Genomic DNA, 15,077 nt, shown 5'->3' with positions numbered 1-15,077 from the left:
TTGATATAACCAAAGGCAAGTTGCTTAAATGGAAACCAAATATATTTATTGAATCAATATTGCTATTTATTTCATTCAAGTAAATCGTGTGTTGCCATTTAAAATAACATTATCAAATAATTCACAGCCAAAGATGTGAAATGCAATAATCAAATTTATTTATCACAATCAAAAGGCCACTGGCAATCAAGTGCACAATTTGATTAATTAAAGCTCTATAAATGCCAAACACACTCACCCACAAACACACACATACACACACGGGAAGGTGCACAAAACTAAGATATAATAAACTTGGGGAATTTTAGAAACAGCAACAAAGGGTAAACAAGCAGCTGTGTTAGCCATCGAAAACTTTTGTGCAGCCTCTGCTTGGCAAAAATTGAATTATAAAGTCGTACGACTCAATTGTGAATTACGAGTGACAATCCACAAACATAAAGCCAGCTCGAAGGGCATCTAGCTTAAACAAATTGTAGCATAACCAAAATAACAAAATATAATTTATGCTCAAAGAACTATTCTAAATATATCAAGCTTTTCTTAAACATTGGAGATTCCATTAGGTAGGCTTGCAAAAAAGGCTGCAACGCAAAAGAAAGTCTGACAGTGGTTCGGGTCGTGTTTCGGGCCAGCTTTCTCTCTTGGATTTAAACCAGATCTCTTTCTTTGAATCAAACGTAGGGTTTTAACCAGCTCTATATCTTTGATTCAATCCTTGGGATCGAACTAGCTCTAATAAGCATATTAGAATACCGAATGCGAACCGGTTCAGTTCAACAGTATGAAGCCTTGGGTTCAGCCCTCTTTGACGAACAAAAGTCAAATAAACTATAGTCAAATTAAATTCCAATTCCAATTAAATTTAGAAAGTAATCCTGTTTGATCTTTTGCGAAATAAAATTGAGTGCAAGTATTTTAGCCAAAATATTAAGGCTGCAACTCAAATAAAAAAAGAACCTGTTAGTGATTTGGTTCACGGTTTGAATCAGTCTTCCCCTTTGGGTTTGAAGTAGCTTACTGTGTTTAAGTCAATCCTTGGGTTCGAACTATCTACGTGTCTGTGGTTCAACCCCTGGGTTCTAATATCTTCTCAACATTTTACTCAAATAACAGTTCAGTTCATTATAACAAGCTAATTGGAATTCCTGATGCGAACCAGTTCCTTTTTAAAACGAAAGAACGAAAAATAATCTTGAGTCAAATTAAGTTTCAATTAAATTCAGAAAATAATTCTGGTTAATCTTTTACAAAATTTCAATTAAATTTGGCGCAAAATTGCACTTTTGCCGGCTGTCAAAATCGATTGTTTTTGTCATTCTCGATAGTTCTTTGAATTAACCAAATTGTGGCCGATAGTTAAAATATGAATTGCATATGCTTTTATATTAGCATGCTACAAATCTACAAAGATATCTTTAGATATAGATACCTTTGTCGCAGGTAACTGTTTTGTAGATACTATTTATAAATTTAAATAAACTTCAATACAATCTTAACTGACCCATGCCTAAAGTCTGCATAGTTCGGATGCGGCGAAAATATCTTTTAAAAAACTTTTGTGCAGCTGCTGCATTGAAACAAACGAAGCGCATTAGTTATTGTTGTTATTATTGTTATTGCTGTTGTTGCTGTGACTCAGCCAGGTTGTCTGGCAGTTTATGATTTTCAATTTAATTTTATTGATTTTGGCATTGTTTGTGCGAGGCCATATAAAATTCATGCGCACACAAACAAATGAAGAATGCAAAGCAGCTTTGGGACAAAACAAAAAAAAAAAAAGAAACGTCCAAATATGAAAATGAAATGATGAACATCCTGTGGGCATTTTATTTATGTATGACAAAGAAACAACAAGAAATATGGCACGCGTATATAAAAGATAAAATATATACGAGCAACTGATTGAGCAATAATAATTTGTGTTTGATCTGAGGGGGCAGGGCAGGTACACCCCTCGAAAAGTTATAAAGTCCAAGCGTTTGAGCCAATTAAGGCAGTCACAATGTCTAATTAGATGGCGGCAAAAGTGCCGCCAGATAACGCACACACAACCACCCTCACACACACGCACACACACCACCTTGTCGCTGGGCTCAATTAAACATGCCCGGGCTCGGGCCAAGTGGCTCTTAAGCTGCAGCCAAAGCGACCGCAACGCGGCGTATGAGTAATGCGGTGGCAGACACACACACGCAGCACTTAAGGTGGTGGGCAAACACAAAGCCAAGCAACAGTCTCTAGCTGGGGTCGCCACACTTGAGCTCCTTTGTTTACGGTTCGGGTTGGGGCTCAGGCTCCGGCTCCTGCAATCCGAGAGCATCGAGTTATATGTACATAACAATCAAAATCGTTAGCTGCTACCCACTTTGATAAGACAGGGGGGGCGGAGGCGAGGGGGCGCGACAGCTAGTTGAGCAAGTGTACAGCAAGACGTTAGGTAGCATATAATCAAATATTTGTATACCCTTGTAGAGGGTATTATAATTTTGTCACCAAATTCGTAACGCATAGCAGGACACAGTGCCGAGCACATAAAGTACATCTACATTCTTTATTAGCATCGAGTTGACATATTACGTCCCTCTAGGAGTGCAAAGTAGGCTCTCAGCTTCATAAAACTTTAAAGGTCTAAAATATGTCGGATCCATCCATTTTATCATATGGCTGCTATATAGAAACGATCCGTCAGAAATTAAACTATTGTATTAACAACTTTCTTATTTTTAAAGAAAAATTTGATATACATCGGCTTATTTTATAATTCAGTTCTATGGTATGAATCGGTCTTAAGTTTCTCGACTTAACTCAGCAAATGTAAGCTTCACTATTCGCTTAACACATCTGCTAAGCCGTATCAAATCGGACTACAATATAAAATGCTTTATGTATTTACAAGCAGTATGTAAGGGTATTTAATCTTCGGTGTGGCAAAGATAGCTGGTCTTTCTTGATTTTTTCTACTCGTGCAAGGCTCAAAGCTCAGTGAAGCACAGGAGAGCGAAAGGCAAGGCGGGCGGTAACCGCAGCTACTGCCAGACGGTCGCACGGCAGCAATGGATGGGAATGGGGGAACGGGTGGTTGTGCGGGGATGAAATTTGCATATTTATGAAGAAACAGCTCCGACTGCAAAAGACAAGCGGCATGGCTTTAAGCTGCTTCAAATTGAAAAACGCGTTCGGCAAAGAAAAGATACAAATGCAAATGGGCGCTAGTTGAGGGTTGCTTTTCGGGGAATCTCTGAAAGAAGCAACAATAATCTGCGCTGATTTACGATTTACAGGCGCGAAATAGACACAGACGTTGGTTATCCGAGCGGAGCTGGGGGGGTGGAGTGCTACTGAAGTACGCGCCGTTTAAGCAGGCAATTTGCGTACGCAATTTGCAGTTCATGGGCGGCACACGCCGCCACCCCGCATCCCTCTCACAGTGCAGCCCACGCAAAACATTTTTGCGAAAAGTAACAACAAAAAAGGAAAAAGATAAAACACAGATTTTGATGGCTGGTTTTTGCACAACTTCCAAAAGCACTTCAAATGCCAAATGGAAAACTGGGTGGAAAAGTGGGTGGGTGAAGAGCAGCAATCGCTGCTGTTTTTTGTTGCTGCTGTTGCAAAACAATTGCGTTTTTCATGAAATATGCAAAGCCAACACAAATATTCCATATTTGCGGCGCCCATAAAGCAAAAATGGAGCAGTTCATGGAAAATGCAGCTCAAGTTTTCACTGCAATTGGAAATTTCATAAGCAGATTTTCCAATAGCCGAAGCGGCACAGAAAATATTGATTTGCCGTAGTCAATATAACTCTCTCTTGAAAATTGAGTGTAGTTTTTGGAACCATCCCGTATCAAGTCGAGTCTATTTGCCCTGCATTTTCCCACGCAAACATTTAACTATTCAATTTTAATTCAAAATATTCCTTGATGTTTTTAACTCAACGGAAAAGTCAATTTACTTCGATAAAAGCACTCAACATGCAGCACATATTGTTGTTATACTTCCATACATTGTTGTGAGAGAAATATTGTTATATTGTTTATTTTTAGAGCAATGTCCACAGCTTTAAGGCTTTTTCCTCATACAATTATTTAATCTTGCTTTTATTTTGGGGTGCTGCAGTTATAAGAAAATTATTGTTTAATAATAATAACACACAATAATAAGTAATAATAATACAATAACAAAAACTAGAGTGCAGTTCTCTGGAAGAGGAAAATCTAAAAAAATAGCCAGAAATTAAATCCTCAAGAGAATTTTTTAACGGGAATAATGCAATTTAATAGACCGCATACATTTCTCTCACAGTGTACTTATGATGCACCTTTGTTGAAAGCCAGAGACGGAAGTAGATTTTTAAGCTCTTTAAAAGGGGGATCGAAAAAAAATTCATCGGATATATGAGAGCTTGCCGACTTGAATACAGCATTTAAGCATACACTTTTCTGTTAGTGTACTTAAAATATTGCACCATTACCGAAAGCCAGCAGCTGAAGTACCAGATTTAGCTCTCCAAAAAAAAACAGTGAAACAAACAAAAACATAAAACTAAGAATAGTTAACTTGCCAAAACTTGAGCACAACAGACTTGAAATAATTGTATGTGGTAGCTAACCTGAGTGTGTATGTCTATGTGAGTGTGTGTGTGCGTCGGTTAGGTACAATGCAAATGGCATACAATAAAAGGAAGCAGGACGCACGCTGGCAAATCTCACGTTAATGCCTAATCCCTGACATTAAAGTGTTGCGCCAACAAAGTGATTTGTTGTAGACAAAGCGACCAGCGCACTATGAGCTGCCACCCCGAACCGCCACACACGGAGCCAGACACGATGTGCCACACACAAACACACACAAACACATACAAACACACTCAAACACACACGCACACACATACACAGCGAGCGGCAACCTGGCATTGCAAATAATCTTTGCAGTAAATACGCAACAACAAAGCAGCAAAAAGAAATGGCATAGAATGTGTCTGGGGATCATTATTTGCGCAAGTGGGAAACAAAACGTACGCAAAAAGCCAGCCCCCCGACTCCCCCTAGGGATGCCCTAACCCCAGCAAAATGTCGCACATGACTGCGGCGAATGTGCGCGCGTGTGTGTGTGTGTGCGAGTGTGCGTGTGTGCGCGTGCCATCGTGTATTTGAATGTGTAATTTAAGCATTAGAGCTGCGAAAAACCTGAACTAAGAGACGCAGCTAGAAGGAACAGCAGCAACAGCAGCAGGAAACCCCAGCCGGCACATGCCGACGCACACACACACACACGCACGCACGCAGAAGCACACACACACACACTGAACGAAAATTGAATAAATTATGCGTGTCATCACATGCCGCCAACAGGCTGAGCAGGGGGTCGGCGGCAAGGGCTGGGGCTTGCGCTGCGGATGCGGCAAGCAAGGTCCTTGCCTCAGCCGACAAAGCTTGGCAATTTGTGCTACAACAAATACAACAACGGCAACAACAACTAGAACAACAAAAGCAACAAATACATGCAACGACATTTAATTAAGCATTTTGTATTCATCGGAAATGTCATAAAAATGACGGCGTGTAGAAAACAGCCGCGTTGCGAATTTTGTGTGGCAAGACACACCACAAATGCGCATATGCTGCACACATGTGTATGTGTGTGTGCGTGTGTGTGTGTAAGCACATTATGTACAACTAAATGGACCGGAAAAGTCAGCTGCAATGCGGATGGCTGCACTCTGCTGCTAGATAAGCACGCCTTCCATCGACAATCATTTGTGCTTAAAAACATTTCGTAAATTTGTAAATTAATTAGGTTAACTTCAATGCAAGCTTGTACAATTTAATTGAAACTTAATACTGAGGATAATATCTTATATCTTAAACACAGTTATATATACATATACACAGCGGCCAAATGTGCTTGGCATATCGCATTACAATTTTGCAACGTGTTATTCCACTGTTTAATTCAATTTCATCTTTAAGTATTTAAACTTAATTGTGAAAAGAAAATATTTATCAATTTTGGAATGTGGAATATTTAATATGATCTCAAATCTCATATTTGAATTAATAGACGAATCATCCAAATGACTCTTGAAAAACTGGGTTTTAGAAAACAGTTTATTTATTATACTTATTAGGGATGGTTAAGTGCGTGACCCACCTCGGAAAACGTGAATTATCAGCCTGTCTTCCCAATATATATAAATAAATATCAAAAGAACAGACATACGAACTATGATCAGATATAGGTTATTCAACGCATTACAAAATTTAATCAAATTTAACTAAACTTTAATGATACTTTAAAAAAATACTTTTTAGTTTGGCAAAATTTTAATATAATTAAATAGAATTTTAATTTAAATTAAACTAATTTTGTATTACATTAAATTTAATTCAAATCTTATAAAAGTTATCTGTGGTCAAAGTGAATCTCGTTCATAATATATCACTGTCCCAAAAAATAAAAAAAAAGGCAAAGCTTTAAAAAAATATGAGAAACAATTTGATTTTTGCCTGCTCCTGGCTATATGCGTAATTGTAAGATGCCTTGAGGTTAAAGCTTTGCACAAGTTCTCTATGATAAAACATAAACTGATAATTTATTTATATAGCGACGATGGCTGGGGTCAGACGTTGGTTGTAGTTGTGTCTAGTTGCCAGAAACCAAGCGCAAAGTCACGTAGCTGGACGACCCCTAAAGAGAAATAGTGAAAATATGCAAAGCAGGGGCAGACGCTGCGTGGGCGTAACTGACGTATCCCATTTCAAGGTTCAATTGCAAAAGAAGAAATGCAAAAAAACAAAAAACAAATATATATAAAAAAGCTAACCAAATGCCAATATCCTTGAAAGTGGCAAACAATAAGCGCTCAAGCGACGCACAGCACTAACAAACTTTTTGGTTTCCTACACACACACACACACACACGCACGCACACACGTAAACATTGAGAAATACGACTATTTGTTTGTTTGTCAGGCTATCCTTGAAAATATTTAGCAGGCACTCCAGCGTTGCGTTGCGTATATGCATAGTTAACCTGCCATCATGAAAGCGACACCTACAGGAAAGCGACACCTACTATGCGTCAGTGTATGTGTGCCTGTGTGTGTGTATGGTCTGGGTGTAAGTTTGCAGCCAGCACTTTGACATCGATTTTTTTTTTGCTGCCAGTCAACTTGCAGCTGCCTTGACGCTGTTTGTGTTTATGTTTAAGCGTTGGCGTTGGCTTTCAGTACTTTACACCCTCACACACACACACACGCACACACATGCACTAAGCGAGCTAGCGGCATCATCATTTGGTATTCAACGTAGCATTAAGGTCAGGATATCTGGGATTTATAAGTTTTGTCAGCAGTTTTCGCTCTCACATCCTTTTGCTGTTTATTTATGCAGGTCAAGGGACGCTGCCGGCGAGCGGGTTGCCGGGGCAGCGTTTTGCACTTTGCCACCTCATAACCAGCAGCTGCTTAGCCAAGCACTTGTTATTTATACACCAAAATTAAATGCCAAAAAGTCTGCAAAGCCAAACCGAATTTAATACATCAAAAATTCGCTGCTTGAAAAATATATATTTCTTTGCCACGATCCTCGCTTTCTATGTGGGTGTGTGAATGAGTCGGCGTGTGTGTGGGGGGGTGCGGAAAAGTTATGTGCCACGCCTATAAAAATGGCGCACGCCTGCCTGCACTTTCGACACTTTTGCGCCTTACGGCCAAATGGTTATGGCTTATAATGAAAGCCGAGCTAAAGAACGGAACACATACATATATAAGCGCTGAAAATAAAGAAAATATGCAATGGGTTTGGGGCTGGGGATGGCTGTGGATGAGTGGGCGGGCTCTCTATGGTACTGGCAGCTGTGTGGGCGAGCGGCACAACAAATTAAAAACTTGGACGCAAGGCAAAATGTTTTCCCATTAAAAATATGAAAAATTGCGCAATAAGTTTGCGTGGCCCAAAGCATTTGAAAAAATATGCAAAGCAGCCAACGAACTATTCTTGGCAAAGGCAAAATTATATTATATGCTTTTCAAGAATTTATAAAAATATATTTAAAGAACACATTAATATATAAGCATATACATATCTACGAATGCCTTTTATTTAATCTTTATTTTATATTTAAATGCCTTAAAGTGAATTTATTTTAATATAAAAAGCTATAAAATTAAAATTGTTCAATGCATTAAAAGCTGCATAAAATCAATTGTGTTTTTTTTATTTCTCTAAAGTTTTCGTTTAAGTAACTAAAAGTATGACTTATCAATTTTTTAAATAAAACTTTATGCTTCTTAAAATGCTACTAAAACTAAACCCGGTTTCCTCACCTACTAAAAGTAAGCCAGTTTTCATGATATTCAGTTTTTTATTGGTCACATAGATTCGAGTTATTTTGTAGATGATTTTTGGGCTCATATATAACGACTCCCACTGATTATTTAACTACCCTTGTAAAGGGTATTATAATTTTGTCATGGAATGTGTAACGCATAAGAGACATAGCCGACCCCGACCGTCTGTTTCAATAATAATAAAGGAAATATCGGCCGAATAGGAGAATCTTAAATGGCAAAATATTCTGATTTCAATGATATTATCATCAATGTCAGCATTTACGAGCTTCACTATTCTCACAAATTGAAGGACGAAAGGGCGAAATGTCTACAAGGCTATTTAATCTTCGGCGTGCCGAACTTCTCTCTCATTAATTGTTATTTTTTCCCCCAAATTTTTCAAAAAACGCGTTCAATTTAGTTGCACTTTTAAAGTTATCCAACGCCCTTTACATATTTAAAGTAGCCATAAATTGAACTTAGACAAATTCTGTGGCAGCCTGAACTAGATCTTCAATCAGGCTCTTCAAAATGTGTCTCGGCTACAGTTGTGTGTGTCTGTGTGTGTGTGCTTTTGGGCTAATTGCCGGGGCAATCATCAGTAGGCAGCGCACAATGACAGAAATTACCGACATATATCATGGGGCTAATGCTTGAAGCAAACCCTTGCCGCTTACTTTGCGTGTTGAACTTGTGATTTCCGCCACATTAATTTCAATTTCAACAAAAAGACGCCCAAAAAGCGAACCACCAAGCCCAGGTTCGAATGAGGGCCAGTTAAGGACACGGCGCATTTGGTAAATGCCTTAATGGCCTAATTTTTGTTTTGAGGCTCGAAGACAGCGCCAGCAGCCAAGAAGGGCCGCACGGAAAGAAAAAAATACGACAGTTATGCGTGTAATATTTTTTTTTCTGTGAGGGGAGGTTGGGGGTTGGATATTATCATTGAGACTGGGGCTGGCAATGGGCAGGGCTGGGCTGGGGCTGGCAGAGTTCCAGAGCAGGCAATTTTAAGGGTTCAGCGGCATCGCTTGTGGGCCATGAAATGATGTCGTAAATATTTAAAGTTTGTTGTCTGCCGGAAGGCAGAGCTGCCAGTCTTTTCAACCCACGCCCCCTCGCCGGTACCTTTCCAACATTCTACCCACGCTGCTTTTGTAATAATTTGATGCTTGAAAAATGGAGCATAATGTGCGTTAACGTTAATGGCGCGTATTACTGACAAGTGCCTGCCTGATAAATGTTTGCAGAGCAATTGAAAGCTGAAACAGATGCGCTAATTGTCGGTGGGGGGTATGGGACGTACTTGAAACTTGCCTAGTCATATCGATAACAAAACTTGTTAGCAAAACAACCGCCTGACAACTGGGGACAAGCAACCGCCAGCTTAAATTAAAAGACGCCAAATGCCAAAAACTGGGCGAAGGAGCAGCCAGCTCAGGGACAATAATGGAACAGGCCCAAAAAAAGAACAAAGGGCGCTGAAAGCACGAAAACAAAGCGCAGCCAACGTTGACAACCAGCATCAAAATAACAAAGCAAATGTGCAGTGCGCAGGGTATAGTGGTTCGGTGGATTTGACGGGATGGTGCTGCAGGTAATGGCAACCAAAAAAGCCAATGATACCCTATTGCAAGTGAGCACAGGGTATAAACCTTTCAGGGCAAAGTAACTCACAGATTCAGCGATTAATATAAAGAACAGAAATTAATGCTTAGCTGTTTCTGCTTTTCTTCAGAGCGGAAAATATTACAGCATAATTTTTGAAATTTCCCCAAAGCAAACTCATTGCCAATATATTTATAGGGTATTCTAGATCAAAGTTGTCTGCTTCTATTTTGTTTAAACGTTTTTGGTTGTTTTCTGGGGCAAGCAATGGGAACAATGAACAATGGCGCAAAGCAGCAGAGCAGGCAAGTCGACGACACACAAAACACAGAACACTCACACTCACACACACATGCACATGAAGAGCACTTTTAGTGTGTTTTATTTTTGCAAAAATATTTTTGCACTTTTTGCCAACTGCTAGCAATGCGAAACCACTTGAAGAACAATCGGAATTATTGATTTTGGCGCTTGTCGCAGATTTTTTGTACAAAACTTTAGCAAGCGGGCAGTGAAGCGTTAACTTAAAGCGAGCTGCTGACAGCTTTAACTGCCTAGTAACCATCACACATACACACACACGCCCACACACACATACAGATGAGCTCAGTAAGAGGACTCAGGATGCAGGACACAGCTTGGCTGTGGGGCTTCAACTTACATTCATATCTCTGAGGCTGACAATTTGAAGCACATAATGCTAGTTGTACAGCCGTTTGTCAAATGTTTGTGTGCCCGCGCGCGAGTGTGTGTGTGGGTGTGTGTGTGTACATAATCTAGCAATCAGCTTGACCAAAATGGCAGAGACCATCAGCCACAATATCTGAAGCAGACACGTATCACAGATTTAATGGCCAGGCAAAGGCAATTTGGCAAATTATTAGAAAATCATTGTGCCACTTTATGTGGCAGGCAAGAAAATATGACAGAGTGGCACCAGTTGAGCACCCGCCCGCGGCAAATGATGTGCTGTAGTGGTCAAGCTGTCCAAAATCATTTAGTGAAATGCAATTTGTGCCGTCGCCTGACCCCAAATTATGCGACGAGCTGAGCTGGCAAAGAGGTCCAACCTGACATATATAAAAATAAAAAAAAAACTGTGAACTAGATATTAATATAGCCTAATGCATAAGCTGGCTAAATGTTTTTTGTCGGCCAACTTTATTGAAAAACTTTTTCAATTTCATAAAAAGCTTTGCCAACTAAACAAGGGGTTAAAACTGCGAGTAAGACAATCAAAATTAATGCCACCCTCCATTTGGCAGCGAGAGACGGACGGACACACTGAGAGACAGACAGTCAACATTTTTTATTAAAATATCTTTTTGTATGTCAAGAGCGCAGAGCGCTGCGAGCAACCGAAATCAAGCTAACAATATGAAGCCAAAGGAGAAACCAACTAGAAAAAGCCCAAAATATACAAATAAAATCCCTTAGGAGGGCCTCGACTCTGCGTCTCTATTCCAGGGCCTTGAGCGATTTTTCACTACACAATTTAACAAATAAAAGAAACACAACAACAAGAAATGGCAGCAAAACAGAAAAATAAAAAAATCAAACATGAATCTACACACAAATAAAACAATAAAACCCACACACACACACAGCCAGAGGCGCACAACAAACTGAGGATGTGGATGAGCACAAGTTTATTACGAATTTTACTTATGTGTTTCTTCGGTTGCCCTGGCAGACTGCAGGGCGCGGTGTGGTAGCTGGGTGTTTTGGGCGTTTCGTAGATGGGATTCTGGCAGCGCCATTCGCCACAGGGCATTAATAAAGACAACAACATGGCGGTGGCAATGTCGACCTCAAGTTGGTGACCATAAGTCATAAGCAAAAGTTCCCAAAAACGTTTTCTCCTTAGTTTTTGGCAAATTGCCGCAGCTTGAGAATTATGTGCATTAAGCAAAGTAACTTTTCACGGTAAAGGCAGATATATATCACATTATTATCAAGTAGTTTTAATGACAGATAACAAGTTGTAGGGCTTTATCGAAACATATTAAGAGTTAAAAGTTGATTAGCTATTTTTTTTACTTCTGTGAAAATAATTATCGTATACTTATTGGGTTAGAAGAAGCTTGTACAGGGCATGTACAGGGTATGCTAATCACACATTAAATCATTTAACTCAAAATTTTAAAAATCGTAAGAAGCAAGGATCTGGTTATGTATAAGCTATAACCTACAGGATTTTTTTTTAGTTTTAAGCCACGTTAAGTCCGTGAATTTGAGAACATAAAATATCTTTAAATGCGATATATGTATCTTTTAAGACTGCTGTCATATAGACACATACACACGCACACGCTCCAGCATGTGTGTAAAGGCCTTTTCGATATCGATACGCCAAATCGCCGCCCAATTGCCCGCCCATTGACTTGACAGTCGACTGAACAAAAAAAGTTTAATTTGAAAACTTTTATGCGCAGTGGAAAAAAAATACCAAAAAGAATAAAAAATACCGCCCATTGATGGCTGGTAACAAATCACAAAGGCATGCGCTGGCAAATTGTTTGCAAAGCGTTGGACATTTTGCTTAAAGATTTCAGTCCGAGTTTAAGAGCCACGAGCTCAACTGAAAGTGACAAACTCGCACGTCCTGCCAATGTTGACATTGACACAGATGCAGCTGGCTACAGGCTGCAGGCTACTGGCTGCAGGCTGCAGGATAAAAGATGAAGGATGAAGGATACCCAATGCAGTTGCCGGCATTGAATACATGTCAGACGCAGCGGGCGGCCGACTGTGTAAAACTTCCACAAAGCGGAAGTTTATTAAAACAGCAGCTCAGGGAAAAATAGTGTAGAAGAAGCGAGCGCACAAGCACATGCATGACAAGCAGGCAAGCTGTTGTCCGGCATGATCGACCGATATATACCCATTAACTGTTACGATATTATCAATGATATGACAATAATGATTAACGCTAAGAAGAAACTAGCTCCACATATGTCTGCAACACTCTTAAGATTTACAATTTAATTTTTAATTTTGAATATTTCAAAGTCTAATATGCAAAGTTTTAAGTATGTATCTTTAAATGTATCTAGGTGCTATAGATTCTGGAATCCATGGGGTATTATAGGAAAGAATGAAGATAGACTGCCATATAGAACATGACAAGATCGACCATAAACGTGTCTACTAAATCATTTTATTTGACTACTTTAAGCATTTTAAAGGATAAGGCAAGGGTATATAAAGTGCGCACTTCACACAAAATCCAACAGCCACACAGTCCAAACTAACTGAGCCAGCAGTCGCTGCAGTTTTACGTGAGATGCAAATACACACTGCACACCCAGACGCACACACACACGCTCACACACACACAAAGCAGATCTGAACACTGCATTATGCATGGGCCAGACGGGGGCAAAGATACAATTTTGTATTTTGTTGCGCAATTGAGCGCGCAACTGAAGCAAGAAACTGTGTGGCGAAAAAAACGTATCTCAAGGAGACAGCCAGGAGGCACTCAATGAGGAATGCATTCGGCGACAGCGTTGTCCTTGCCGTCAAATGCCATTTGCATTTTGTAGCACAAGCTGCGCACTGATAAAGCCATGTTGCAGTCGACTCGAAGTGGGATTGGTCTGGGACTCGGGCCCGACCATGGGGTGCAAGACGTTATGCCGGCTAAATTTCTATAAAATAAATCGTTGACGTATGGCAGCTGCATGCTGCTGCCAGCAACATCCAATTTCAGTGCAGCGCACAATGTCCTGAATATTATTAAAGCAACGAGTTTTTTGCACTTGCAGGGGCTAATAAAATTCTATCCTGGAATTTGTAGCGCATAGAAGGTGACAGTTCTGACTACGTATTAAGTATATAAAGTCTTGATTAAACATTCCGACTTTCTTTTTCAGAATAATTCACGAGGTTTACCACTTACATATGAGCAAATCTTGATCAACATCAGACTACTATATCATATAGCAATGTAATAGGAATCGGTCAGTTGTAGAATTCTAGTGCTTGGTCTACAAGGGTATTTAATCTTCGGCGTAACGAAGTTGCCCCTCATTCTCTCTCTCTATTTATAGCATTTGCTGCATCTACATATTAGCTTATCCAAAGCGGCTTCGGTATTCCCGTTCGCTCTATTTACATGGCATAATAGGATGCACTTTAAATGTGCTGCATCAGCGAACTGTTTGCCCTTTGTCCTCTGCATTTGATTAACTGAGTAAGAGATAAAAAAAAATAAACAAATGCGACAAGCCTTTCACATAAATATTCGACTTTTGGCCGGTATTGGGTGGGGGTTTGGCCACCCTCGGTAATGCTCAATCATAAAATACAGACTAGGCAAAAGCAAAATATATTTGGCAGAGCAATTCGCAAATTATTTTCAAGCTGCCATTAAATAAACTGACAAACGCAGGCAGACTCCGAAAAAAAAATAAAAATAAAGCCAAAAAACAAACGCGCCCCCTGACTGTTGACTCCGGACGGGGGTACTCGGTAATGGCAGGGGTTGAGTGGGGGGGTGACAGACAGACAGTCCGACAGACAGACACAGAGACAGCTGTCCTTGGCCATGTTGTTTTAGCTGCTTCTGATATTGCTGTTATATATTTGTTGATGGTATTTTTTTTTTTTTAAATCGACTTTCATGTCAACTGACTTGTGTACATCATCTATCTGTCTGGCTGGCATAAAGAGGGGATGTATTGCGGCTGTGAGGGGGGCGCTGGGGAGGTCTTTGGCCAAGTCTGTCGCTAAACTTATGGCCTACATTTGACTGTTTCGTAAGCAAACGAGATGTGAAATGAAATGCCAGCTCCTTGATAGCATTTGTCAATAAACTTCATGTGAACCAGCGATGCCTTTAAATTTGTTTACACTAATGTATATGTATATATATATATATGAATATGTATGGGTGTGTATTTGTGTGCTTGTGTGTAATTTGAAGAAACAACAACATTTATGGGTTTAACAATTCCCATAAACAACATATGTACATTACACACAACATCCAAATAGAAATGCTCGAAAAAAGAATTCAAAGACTAGTTCGACTAGATAAAACCCTGTAGACAGCTTTCAAGTAAAAATAAATTTAGGACAACAATGGAGAGTGTAAATGAAAGCATGCAAATGTTATTTAATTTC

The 15,077-nt window shown here is 39.7% G+C and overlaps 1 protein-coding gene across 1 annotated transcript in view; it reads right to left on the bottom strand.

The window, feature by feature from the left end:
• timeout overlaps positions 1–15,077 on the bottom strand; it is a 98,507-nt gene that overhangs the window by 13,857 nt on the left and 69,573 nt on the right. The window lies entirely within an intron of this gene.

The sequence above is a fragment of the Drosophila montana genome, unplaced genomic scaffold (assembly GCF_035044405.1).
Source record: "Drosophila montana isolate Dmon_TW-CO22-7 unplaced genomic scaffold, ASM3504440v1 contig_3848_1, whole genome shotgun sequence".
Lineage (NCBI taxonomy): Eukaryota > Metazoa > Arthropoda > Insecta > Diptera > Drosophilidae > Drosophila > Drosophila montana.
The sequence above is the reverse complement of the archived record's forward strand: the minus strand, read 5'-3'. Positions and strand labels throughout refer to the sequence as shown.